This window comes from Ceratotherium simum, chromosome 3 (assembly GCF_057802395.1).
Source record: "Ceratotherium simum simum isolate JZ-2026a chromosome 3, ASM5780239v1, whole genome shotgun sequence".
NCBI lineage: Eukaryota > Metazoa > Chordata > Mammalia > Perissodactyla > Rhinocerotidae > Ceratotherium > Ceratotherium simum.
This window is the reverse complement of record NC_141902.1, coordinates 73,616,754-73,630,722: the sequence shown is the minus strand read 5'-3', so window position 1 is coordinate 73,630,722 and position 13,969 is coordinate 73,616,754. Positions and strand designations below refer to the sequence as shown.

The window sequence follows — 13,969 nt, the reverse complement described above, 5'->3', positions numbered from 1 at the left end:
AGGCAGGGGAGAAAACTGGTGTGCAGATTCTGAATAGCATTCCTTGCTCCAAATACTTGAAGACTTTATCTTTTACTTGTAGTTAACTATAAAAATGTACATTTGGGGGACTTTTCCCTCACAATAATATATGTAAGAAAATTTTATTATGAAATGTTTAAGCACATACAAAACCAGAGAGAGTAGTATAATGAAACCCTGTATGCCCAAAACCCAATTCAATAATTACCAAGATTTCCTCATACTTTTTGTTATTTTTGATGGTGAAATATTTTAATTCAAAACCAGGCCTCTCATCATTTTGCCCCTGCATACTTAAAAATTCATTGCTAAAAAATATGGACTTTTGGGGTTTGCCTGGTGGCCTGGGCGCAGACCTACACACCACTTATCAAGCCATGCTGTGGCAGGTGTCCCACATATAAAGTAGAGGAAGATGGGCATGGATGTTAGCCCAGGGCCAATCTTCCTCAGCAAAAAGAGGACGATTGGCATCGGATGTTAGCCCAGGGCCAATCTTCCTCAGCAAAAAGAGTAGGATTCACAACAGATGTTAGCTCAGGGCTAATCTTCCTCACCAAAAAATTTAAAAAATGGACTTTTAAAACCCAACAACAATGCTGTTATACTAACAACAAAGTTCCCAGTACTTTCTGCATCCTCTAAGGTCCACATTCAAACATACTTGTATGGCTGCCTTGTTTAAAGCAGGATCAGACCGTCCAGGGCCCACTGGGGAATACCCACACCTCTAGAGAGTCCTTCATTCTCCAGCAGAACCTCCATCTGCTTATTTTTCCAGGGCATTGATTTGTTGAAGAAATTTGGCTGCTTTCTTTCTCGTGGTACCATTTAATTTGTCCTGTTACCCACATCTTCTGCATTTCATATATTGCATCACATCAAATGCCATTTCTTCCACTTTTAATAGCTAGAGTTCTTCAGTACAGAACTACTTTCCCTCATCAATTAGACCTGTTGGTTACCAGAGAGACTACCACACAGGAAAGGGGGGGTAAATGCTGAGATCTTTCCCTTTAATTGCCAATTTGCAGAGTGGGTGGTGCTGTGATCATCTCCAGTGTTGACCAGTGACTGCTCTCCTCTTTCTCCCTCCTTCTCCCCTTCTCTCTCTCTCTCTCCCTCTCTCTCCTTTTCTCTCTCTCCTTCCATTTCTCTCTCTTTCTCACTCACACTTCATTGAATATCATTATAAATTCATGGATCCTTATATATGTGATGCCTTTTAATCAATTATAGTAATAACTCTTTCTGAGTCTCACATTTTCCTGTCTTTGGTGAATGGAAGCCCCTGCAAGTTGTCTTCTGTAACTTTTGACATGACCCTCCTCAATTGTCACACGACCTCCCAGGATCTCTTTTTACATTTCTTTCCCAAGCCCTGGAATTAGTCATTCCTCTCTGAGGCTCTGCCCCCACTCAGTGGGGAACAGCTTAGAAAACACCATCCGGAATCTAGGAGTGGGCATTACTATTAGATTGTCACAGTTTCTAGAACTTTCCATGGTTCCGAGCTAAGAAGTGCATAGTGTTTAAAGAAAGCAATCTGGACCAAGGGCTTGCCTTGGTGATCACTGGCCTTCCGCTGGGCCTTTCCCTGGGGATGGTGGACTTTGCTGTTCCTCCCTCTCTCTGGGATCTGCTTCCTCTGCACACCTCCTACCAGGAGCCCTGCTGGAGACACATGCTGCTCCTGCATCTTCCCCTGTGTTTGTGACCATCACAGATCTCCCTGGTGCTGTGTGATTCTTCAGTCCTTCTGCCAGCCACACTTTCTGCACTCACCTGCAGCTTGGGGCCTGCAATGACTTCTCCGAGTTTTGCCATCATTTGCCAACGAATTGCCCTGGTTTCTACCTGGGGCCAGATCCTCTTCCCTGGGGAGTGGGTACTGTGGGCATCCGGTGGGGCTTCAGGTGCCCCCATACATCAGCCACCACCCCGAGGCCCTGATGCTAACCCCACCTACCAGTGTGGCCACTTACCAGTATTTGGGGCTCAGGCCATTTCCTGACACCTGTTTGTTTGTTTTAAAGATACTGTAGTTCATGAGTTTTTCATATGTTATCCCTGTTGATCTGTTTGGCTTGCAAAGTAGGAATCTGGGGAAATCCAGACACTATGCAGGCACCCTGATTCCCCTGCCCGATAGTGTTTTAAATTAAAATCAGTGTGTGATTAGACGTGACCTAAACATATGCCTCTCATGAAGAATTACCAGCGTGTTCCAGTAGAGAAGGTAAAACAAAGCAAATGCCAGAATGTGTGGCAGATGGGCTATTGGTGAGTGAGACACCCTCAGGACTGTTGTAGAAAGGGGAAGCCTTCATTCTCTTCCCTCACGATGCATCGTGACCTGTGTGCTAAGAATAAGTCAGTTGTTGCTTTAGACATTTCTAGTTCACTTCCAACTGCTGGGTAGAGTGAAAAAAAAGGAGCTATTGTCCCTTGCTCTGAGCACATCTGCAGAACCACCCTCAGAGTGGCCTGGGAAGTGGACCTGGGCCAGTCGTGCACCAAGAAAGGCTTAGAGTCAGCTCTTAGCAAGCTTGTATTGAACAGGCATGGTGCACAAATCTGGTACTGTATTAGGGAAACTTATTCTGGTCTATGTAAATAAGTAAGCTGAAAAAATAACAAACAAGCAAAAAACATATTCTTTAGCTCAAATTTGACTGTAAATAAAATTAAACCTGTTCCTTTTTTTTAAACTTTAATTGATCAACACAGCCTTCAATATGCTAATGTAATATACATACATATAATAATGAATTTCTTGAAGAAAGAGTTAGCAGTCAGCATTTCCCAAGCGAATTGACCACTCGCCCTTTCATACCTATATTCTAACAGTTCAGATCTACTTTGTTCTAAATCTGTGCTCCCAAGAAACACAGCTGCAGAATGAGGGCTGCAGGGGCCATAGTGCCTATGAGCACCAAAAAGTACTGTGGGCTTAATAAAGGTAACAATTTGTATTCTTTAACTCATTTTATGAAGCAGTGTTTACCAAACAGCTTGGTGTTCTGGGTCATGTTGGTTATGCAAAAGGACCTTACCCTTAGGTTCCTGCTCTCCAGGAGACAAAGGTGTTAAAAAACCGTTATAACAGAACATGATGAGAACAGCAGTTCTAGAGTGTAAGGAACTGTAAGTAAAGGAGCAAGTGATCTTTGCGCTAAAAATAATTGAGTTGTTACTTTAAGCATTTCTAGCTCATTTCTAGTGTTACAAGATAAACTGAGGCACATTAAAATTTTCAAGAGTTGGTTGAACAAATATTGATTCTAACTGAGCAGCAGCAAACCAGAAGTAGTTAGGAGCACTCTACCAACAGGAGTGAGGGGAAAGGTTTTTATAGAAACGACACAGAAGCAAAGAAAGGAAATGATTTTATTGGCTATAGCTTGAGCAGTTTCCTTATTTGGGAAAGCCTAGTTGGCCGTTTGTGATTGGTTCTCCTAAAATTCCGTTTCCTGGGATACCAGTGCATTTATAGGAATTGATTCTGGCTACGGTTGGTTTTGGTTTGCTTATGGAACTACCAAGGCATTAGAGCCACCTCAGTCTAATGGCTTCCTTGTTTAATTACTTTAACGCTAGTGATTGACTCTGCCTTAGAAAGTCAGGAAGGCTTCCCAGAAGAGGTGGCTAGAGGGTCCAAGTCCAAGAACTTGTATGATGGAGAGCTCAGGGTGTTGGCAATGTCTAGTCTGGTTATGTCAAATTACCATTGTGTGCTTTTCCACTGGAAGGAGGAAGAGCTTTGAAAATGCTAGGGAGGAGGTGCTGAACTCAATGCCTAATTTTAAATAAAGTAGCAAAGAGCATCAGTGACAGTGCCCAAGTTATGACTCTTGGATTAATGTGTCACTCCTACCTGGGTGTGTCTCATTTCTGAAGTTTATTAGCAGTGGGATGCTCCTTAACCTGCTCCAACATGTGTTTCAATCTTTTTTACAAACTTTGCAGGGGCTGGCCCGGTGGCACAGGTGGTTAAGTGTGCGCACTCCACTGCAGCAGCCCGGGGTCCACCGGTTCAGATCCCGGGCGCGCACCGATGTACCACTTGTCAAGCCATGCTGTGGCAGGTGTCCCATATAAAGTGGAGGAAGATGGGCACAGATGTTAGCCCAGGGCCAGTCTTCCTCAGCAAAAAAAGAGGGGGATTGACAGATGTTAGCTCAGGGCCGATCTTCCTCACAAAAAAAATAAAAATAAAAAACTTTGCAGGGCTACCAAGAGAACTAGCTTAAACAACCATGGAAAATGATGCTTGGCATCTCACAGATGCTCCAAAAGTGGTGATAAGTATTATTGAGTGGTTTAATACTTGCTCTTGGTAAAAAACTGCAACTCATAGAAGCCTAAAAGTCAGAAATTGTGAAATTCCTCTTCAGAAATTTAAATCAATGCCAGAATCAGAAATATTACTTATTTTTCAAATGAAAATAGTATCGTCAATGAAATGCCATGATTTGCCATTTTGAAACATGTCCAGTTTAGCAATCTAGTGATGCAGTATTGTCAGTCTTCCCTCCAAGAGCAGGTTGCAACAATGTCCCATGCATGACCACTGTGCGTTTATTATATGTGTCCAAAATAATAGTGCATTAGCTACATTCAAAATAAGGTGCATTGTCCTTTTACCATTTTTTGGAAATGGAAAGAGTTCTTTGAACAAATATTGATTCTAATTGAGCAGCAGCAAACCAGATGTAGTTTGATAACGATGCCTCCAGTCTTATAATTACTTGTTTTCAATCTAAGAACTTCTTTGCATAAAAGTTCTGTTACCAGACCAAACATGAGTCCCCTTCTTGGCAGGTTAATCACCCTACACCAGAAGTAGTTGTCACACAAAGCAGAAATTTTATTTGCACCATGAAGAAAAGAAAATGGAGACCATGGGGAATAATTTCACAAAGCTATGGCTCCCCAAGCCTGGGGAGGTGGAGACCCCCCTTAATTTGGTGTAGAGAATTAATATTCAAAGGGGGAGTTTCATCATCACATGTAGAGGTGGGCATAAGCTTGCACATGCATGGTTTGAAATCATGCTTTTACATACATCGCATTATCTAAAAATGGGTGCTTTGCCCCTCCCAGAGGAGGAGAACTTACAATGTTAATGAGGGAAGGTTACTTTAGTACAACTCTCTGCCTGTTTGCACAAGTGTCATTCTTGTGGTTGTGGTCTGGGCCAATCTGGTCCAGTTCAGAGTGGTTGGGTCCAGGGTGGTGGTTGCTTAGAGCTTCTTCCTGGAACATAGCTGAAACTGCATAAGCTCAAGACCCCAAAGTCATTGGAGAAAGGAACATCTGCACCTTTCAACAAGAGAAGAGAGTTAAGTCAAACAAGAGAAAAAAAAAAGGTTAGAGTGTAGACAAGACAAGAGAAGCAAGGAGTTAGAGTCCATGGCTGGTTAAAATTCTTCTGATATTTTTTGTGAAATCCTGATGCTTTATGCTTTGTCTGACTCTAAGAATTTTATCATTTTCCACTTTGCTGTAGTATGAGAACTTTAAGCAAGAACTGCCCAAGTGCAGAAGCTTTTTAGTTTGATAGAGTCTCATTTGTTTATTTTTTTCTTTTGTTTCCCTGGCCTGGGGAGACATGATATTTAAAAAGATACTGCTAAAACTGATGTCAAAGAGTGTACTACCTGTATTTTCTTCTAGGAGTTTTATGGTTTCAGTTCTTAGATTCAACTCTTTAATTCCTTTTGAGTTACTTTTTGTGTATTATGTAAGATAGTGGTCTGCTTTCATTCTTTTGCCTGTGGCTGTCCAGTTTTCCCAGCACCATTTATTGCAGCATTATTTACAATAGCCAAAACTTGGAAACAACCCAAGGGCCCATAGACAGATGAATGCATAAAGAAGATGTGGTGTAAATACACAATGGAATACTACTCGGCCATAAAAAAGATGAAATCTTGCCATTTACAACAACATGGATGCACATTGAGGGTATTATGCTAAGCGAAATAAGTCAGATGGAGAAAGGCAATTACCATATGATTCACTCATATGTGGAAGATAAACAAACCAACACATAGATACAGAGAACAGATTGGTGGTTACCAGGGGGGAAGGGTAGGGGTAGGGCAAAAGGGATAAAGGGTCACATGTGTACAGTAATGGATGGCAAGTAGACTTTTGGTGGAAAACACCCAATGCAGTCTATACAGAAGTGGAAATATAATTATGTACACCTGAAATTTATATAATGTTATAAACCAGTGTGACCTCAATTTAAAAAAAAGAACTACCCAAGGGAGCAGTTTCCAGTTTCAAAATGTTCAGAATTCATCCATTTCCAAAATACAAAGAAACACAACACCCTAGGGTTCTATTGCCCTGTCAGAGACCCATTCATCTTGTGTTTTCAGAGGTTTAGTTTGATTCCCTATTTGTTGCCATCTGTTCTTCATTTTTTCGTGGTATGAATTTCAACCACTCAGTAAATGGAGGCCAAAAGAGGCACTGGATGTTTGAAAAAGGAAACAATGTGATAATTTAAAGTGGGAAGGGAAGAGATTCTCTCTTCAGCCTTGTATGCCTCAAAACAACTCATCTATTTTTTCTCCCTGTTACCAAATTGTTCTCTTGGTTCACAGCAACTTCATCATCTTTTAGACGTAACTGAAGGCAGCTCTGAGGCATCATAGTGGATCTGTCTCACAGTGCATTTTGCATGCTGGTGATTTGTGTGGAAGCGTGGACAGCCTGGTTGAACATTCGTGGGTCCTCAACTTTCCTCAGGAAACAGTGGGCTTGATGCACTTATTTTCCTTTCACAGAGCTCACTAAGGTGTTCGCTAGCATCTGGGGTGATAGAGATAGATTGAGCATGCCCATCAGGAACACACATTCTCTCTGAAGAATCTCAGAACTGTCTAGGGAAAGGTTTGGGAAGGGTTGGTTTAGAAGACTGAGTAGATTTACACACTTCAACAGAAACTGAGAATAGATGGGCCAACGGTCTGAGTTAAAGAAAAGAAAATTATGCTGAACAAGAAGGGCAACTATAAGGTCTTTTAGATCCTTTTTGTAAGTTACTTTTAGGTGGTGTGTTTCCATCCTCAAGTGGCCCAGGGCCTCCCTAGTCATGCGCTAGACTCTCCTTTTATGCAATAGCTTGCATTCATCTTCTCATGATTCACCCATCAACACACTGCCCTTAACCAACCCCTACTCCTTTCATGCCCTCAAGCTCAACTCAGTGCTCCAACCACATAATCACTTACCCCATCAACTTTACTTCAACTTGGATCCGATGTCTAAGGAGAGCCTATACATTGTATGTATGTGTGTGTGCATGTGTTCAACTAGGGATAATTGAAAAACAATACCATCACCAGTTCTTTCATTGTTCTCTTATTTTCTACTTGTCCTTCCTGGCCCTAAATCCACTGGCTAATGATCTGCTGCTCACATTTTGTCTCTGTTAGCATATACACTCCTATGGCCACTGAAAATTGTCTATCTTATATCTAGTTAGGGGCTGAAACTTGGACTAGCCAACATAACACACAATATTGTTTTGATTTAGTGTTTTAGAATTTGTTTTAGTCAGCTTGGGCTACCATAACAAAATACTACAGACTGGATGGCTTAAACAACAGAAATTTATTTTCTCGCAGTCTAGAGGCTTGGAAGTCCAAGATCAAGGTGCTGGCTGATTGGTTTCTGGTGAGATCTGCCTTCCAGGCCTGTAGATGGCACCTTCTCTCTGTGTCCTCACGTGGCAGGGACTTACAATATAAGGACACTAATCCTATTGGATCAGGGCCCCATCTTTATGACCTTATTTAGCCTTAATTACTTCTGTAAAGGCCCCATCTCCAAATACAGTCACGTTAACGATTAGGGCTTCAACATATGAATTTGGGGGACACTATTCAGTCCATAGCAGGGTTGAAAATTCTTCTCTCACTTCGAATGTTGCTTTCAGCTTCTAGATTTTACTAACTCTGCTTACAAGAGCCCCAGTTTCAACCTTCATGACACAGAGCAGATAGTAAGGGCCTAAAGAGCTAAAGGGCCAGAATTAAATTCCTTCATATCTCACCATCAATCTATTTATCTCCCAATATTTGAGGATGGAGACATTGCAAGCAGACACTTGTCAGGATGGATGGTTTGTTAAGAGCAGCCTTTGTCCTCTAGGGCTGTGCCATAGGGGAAGGGCCACCAAGAACTGCCCATACCATATGGGCAATTTGGGGGGCGTTGTCTTTAAAGAATCTAAAACCAACACACCCATGCTGCCCCACATCAGATCTCTAGTACTTCATTCTCCACTTTATCCACCAGGGAGGGAAAAACAGAAGACTGTCCTCTTGCCTCCGAACACCCTTGTTGACTAGAAGCTCTATCCAAACTCGCGATTGGGGCCAGAGTTGTGTAACAGGTGTACCCGAACACAGATAGCTGCAGATGCAGCAAATGAGGAAGCTGTGTTACAGATGTGTAGCCACTCAAAGCCGTTGCACTGAAAGGATCAGGCAGAGGCTAGGGCCAGAAACACAGATCCCACGATTTCTGTCTGAATGAATTTCTAATTCTATTTGGTCTATGCTAATGCACTATTATCTATACACAACAACATCTGACCACACATGTGCATCCCAGCTAATCTTTCTGGAGGCAATTATTCCTTCTTCTCTTATGTAATATATCAGTGACAAGTGATTATTCATTCACTTACACATACTTATTGAGTGTCTGGTGTGTGTAAGCACTCCTCACAGTGCTGGGTAAACAGCAGTGAACCAAAGAAAGACTCCAGCACTCAAAAGTGATGAATTCTGGTCATATTCAGATGATAAGTTCCCAGTTAAGATATTTCTGGACTTTTCTTTTCCTACCAAACTATACCAGATAGTTAATAATCTTTCCCACCCAGTTCTGCACACAAGAAAGCATAGTGAATTCCCCAAACTACCAAACGCCGCTATAGCATAGCATTTCCAAAATATTATGCAGTTGAATGTAACTGAAAAATACATGTGACCCCTACTGAGAGATAGGACTAAGTAGAAAGCACAAAATTGAATGTAGACACAGATGTCAGAATAATATGGAGAAGCCAGTAAAAAATACAGATTCTTAGGCACCCTTGCACATCAGCTCTGGGGTGGTCCCTAGCTACATGCACTTTCTACAGTTTCTCCCATTGATTTTTAGACTGCAAGCTCTATGCTGGAATGCAGACTGGTGCCTGAGAAGCATGAGTGGCTGGAACCTAAGTAATTCCCTCCCACAAACTGATCTTGCTAGGCTCATTATACACCTATTTATTCAAAATTACAGACTATAAAATGCCATGGACCTGAGAAGACTTTGGTAGTCAAATCCATGAATTGTACAGGTTTAACTGGGCTATATTATTTTTCACCCGTGATATTTAAGAGCATACACTCAGGAATCAGAGAGACGGCGCTCTGAATCTGGATCCACCACATAAGAGCTGCATGACCTGATGCCTGGAGACCCCTGGGCTTCCACTCCTGCTCTGTGCAATGGAGATAATGATTTCCACTTCCCAGCATGGTCCTGGGAGTTGAATGAGATGACCTGAGGAGGGCACTTAGCTGCGAGGCTGGTATAGAGAAAAAGAGCTTCCCACACAGCTGCCAATGAAAGAGATTTGTGCTGAAGTCGAATGGCCCTATTGGACGTACTGTGTACGGCTGGATTTGCAGCTGCTGGAAATCAAGCGTGGTCCTGCTGGGGGCCAGGCAGTGTGCAGGCTCAACAGTCTGAATAACAGGATGTCCACTTGACCGAAATGAACTGCTCCTGGTTCAGGCAGCTAATGGGCAGCTAATGTTTACAGGAAACTTACAAAATCATCCTTTGATAACTGAAGATGCTGTCTTATGATCACGTCAAGCTAAATAGAGCAAAAACAACAAGAAACTAAACCTTCTGCTTTCATGATTTATTTTTAGTTTTCAATGAAGACTGATCAATTCATCTTGGGGAGAAGAGCCTTAGGTGGTGGTTTTCTTCAAATCCTTGATTTCTACGTTGTGGAATATTGTTTTATAGATGATAGATTTTCTTTTTTCAGTTTTTTCCTACTGACAAGCAGTGAAATGATCAGCTGGAGTTTAAAATGGATGACAAACGTGTTCCATTTTCTCTCTAATATGTATCTGATCATGTTGCTGTATTTCTGAATGATAAGATATAAAAAAGTTATTTTACTCTTCCCCCAGGGCCATAGAAAGACTGGAAAGAAGAAAACAAAACATTAGGCTTGGCTTTACAACTTAAATTTAGCTCCTGGTCATGAGATGATGACAGTGAGAACCAAGAGATGAACTAGGTGTCTGAGGGTACACAGCTAAGGAGAGGAAGAGCCAGCTTGAAAGCCAGCAGTTTGGTTCCCAATTCTCTGATTTTGTCTGATACATTTAATTAACAAAAATGCTATTTTGAAGGAGGTGAAGAGGTGATTGAAAATGACTCTGGGCCTTAAACTGTCAAAGTGTGTTTTTCCCCCCAGTTTTATTGAGATATAATTGACATATAACATTGTGTTAGTTTTAGGTGTACAAGATGATTTGATATGTTTATATATTGTGAAATAATTACTGCAATGTTTAGTTATCTGTCACCTCATAACGTTACAATCTTTTTTCTTATGACAAGAACTTTTAAGATGTACTCTCTTAGCAACTTTCAAATATACAATACGGTGTTATTAACTATAGTCACCATACTGTACATTACATCTCCAGATCTTATTAATCTTGCAACTGGAAATTTGTCCCTTTTGACCACCTTCACCCATTTTCCTCACCCCCCACTCTGCACCTCTGGCAACCACCAGTCTGTTCTCTATATCTATGAGTTTGTCTCTTTTAGATTCCACATATAAGTGATACCATGCAGTATTTGTCTTTCTCTGTCTGACTTATTTCCCTTAGCATAATGCCCTCAAAGTTCATCCATGTTGTTGAAAATGGCAGGGTTTCCCTCTTTTTATGGCTGCGTAATATTCCATTGTGTATATGTACCACATTTTATTTATCTATTCATCTGTTGGTGGACATTTAGGTTGTTTCTATATCTTGGCTATTGTGAATGATACTGCAGTGAACATAGGGGTGCCGATGTCTCTTCAAGTTAGTGATTTCATTTCCTTTGAGTATATACCCAGAAGTGGAATTGGTGGATCATATGGTAGCTCTATTTTTAATTTTGGGGGGAACCTCTATGTTTTCCATAGTGGCTGCTGCAATTTACATTCCCACCAACAGTGCACAAGGATTCACTTCTCTCCTTAAAAAAAACTGTTGAAGTATGTTTTATTTGACTAGTGAAGCATGCATTGTTTTCTTCTTTGGTTTATTAAAAAAAAAAAAAGTTTGCTTTCCAAGAACAATGCATGAACTATGCATCCAATTGAAAAATACGAGTATAGAGTAGAGAAGTATGTTATGCAAAAAGAGAAATTTTCCCATGTGCCATTCATTACATAATCTTGCTTCTGTCCCTAAGGGCAAGCTGAGTTAATAGTTTAAAGGTATATCAATCAGAGGATTTAAATGTATGTTTAATATATGTATTTTATACATCTGTGTGCACACCTATGCATGATTACTCATTCACCTCATTATGTATTAATCACTTACTGTATGCCAGGCACTTTGCTGGCTTCTGAAAATATACATGTGGTCACTGCTCTCAGTGAGCTTACACTACAGTGGAGGAGACAGAAAATTTTTTAAAAAGGAAGCACCAAACAAATAATGTAAAGAATTGTCTAAAATTAGTGTTAATTAATTTTGAAATATTGGTAAAATCCTCCAGTGAACCCATCTGGGTCTGAAGATTTATTTTGTGGTAGCTTTTAAATTGTGAATCCAATTTATTTAATAGTTATAGGACTATCTAGGTTTTCTATTTCATCTAGGTTAAATTTTGGCAGTTTGTGGATTTTGAGGAATTGGTCCATTTTGTTGTCATCTTTTTTTTTTTTTTTTGTGAGGAAGATCGGCCCTGAGCTAACATCTGCCAGTTCTCCTCTTTTTGCTGAGGAAGACTGGCCCTGGGCTAACATCTATGCCCATCTTCCTCCACTTTATATGGGATGCAGCCAAAGCATGGTTTGACAAGCGGTGCGTCGGTGTGTGCCTGGGATCCGAACTGGGAAACCCCAGGCCGCTGCAGCAGAGTGCGCAGACTTAACCGCTTGCGCCACCAGCCCGGCCCCAACTTTAAGTTTCTTGAAGTTTATCTTATGACCTAGGATATGGTCTGTCTTGGTAAATGCTTCACAGGTGTTGGATAAAAAAAAGTATATTCTGGTGTTTTGGGTCAAATTTTCTATATATGTGAATTAGATTCTGTTTGTAGATTGAGTTGTTCACTTTGATGATTCTATGTCTAATACTTCTGTCAATGGCTTGGGTGGGGTTTAGAAGTCCTCAGTGATAGTTGTGAATTTGTGTACTTCTCCTTCAGATCTGTCAGTTTTTGGTTTATGTATTTTGATGCTCATAACATATTGTTGTTTGGTTTGTACATATTTGATATTTATAACATATTGCACATAATGTATTGTTATGTTTTCCTGATGAGATGATCTTTTTATCATTATTTAATGTCCCTTTGTGTCACTGTAATTTCCTTTTCTCCATAATCTGCTTCATGGGATATTAATATAACTACTCCTGCTTTTTCTTAAAATTAATATTTTCATGTATTTCTTTTCTCATATTTTTACTTTCATCCTACCTGTGTTGTTGCATTTGAAGTGAATTTCTTGTAGACAACATTTAGTTGGATCGTGTTTCTTTTTTTTCTATCAACTCTGTCAAACCCTCATTTTAATTGTTGTGTCCAAACCATTTACATTTAAGATAATTATTGATATATTAGGAAATATTAGCATTCAAGTATGCCATTGTGATATTTGCTTTCCCTCCATTTCATTTTTCTCTCATTCCTATTTCTCTTCATTGGTCTTCATTTGGGTTACCTGAACATTTTTAAGGATTGCATCCTCATTTATTTACAGGCATACATCATTTTATTGTGCTTCGCTTTATTGCACTTCACAGATATTGCATTTTTTACAAGACTTTCCACCAGCAAAAAGATTATGACTTGCTGAAGGCTCAGATGATGGTTTGCATTTTTTAGCAATAACGTATTTTTTAATTAAGGTATATACATTTTTTAAGACATAATGCTATTGCACACTTAATAGACTACAGTATAGTGTAAACATAACTTTTATATGCACTGGAAAACCAAAACATTAGGGTGTCTCACTTCATTGCAATATTCGTTTTATTGCGGTGGTCTGGAACCAAACCCTCAATATCTCCAAGGTGTGATTGTATAATGTTTTTGAATATATTGCTTTATATGATTTTCTTCATGGTCACTCTTGGAATTGCAGTATGCATAATTAACTTATAACAGTCTCAATGTTTTACCACATTGAATGAAGTGTAGAAACCCTACTTCCGTTTAGTTTCCTATACTTGCCTTACTTTTTTTTTTTTTTAAGATTTTATTTATTTATCGTCCCCCATAAAGCCCCAGTAGATAGTTGTATGTCATAGCTGCACATCCTTCCAGCTGCTGTACGTGGGACGCAGCCTCAGCATGGCCGGAGAAGCGGTGCGTCGGTGCGCGCCCAGGATCCGAACCCAGGCCACCAGTAGCAGAGCGCGCGCACTTAACCGCTAAGCCATGGGGCCGGCCCTTACTTTTTAAATATAATTGTGTTAGGGATTTCCTAACATTGAGCTCCACATCAGATAGTGTTAGGATTCAACCATCAAATACTATTTAAGAAACTCATGAGAGGAAGGACTGTCCGTTATATTTTTATCTCTACTTTTACCCTTTTTTGTGCTCCTCTTTCTTTTCTGAAGTTCCAAGCCGTCTTTTATTATCATTTCCTTTCTGTTTAGAG

General features: G+C 40.3%; 1 protein-coding gene across 1 annotated transcript in view; it reads left to right on the top strand.

The window, feature by feature from the left end:
* GABRG3 (gamma-aminobutyric acid type A receptor subunit gamma3) overlaps positions 1-13,969 on the top strand; it is a 643,128-nt gene that overhangs the window by 223,956 nt on the left and 405,203 nt on the right. The window lies entirely within an intron of this gene.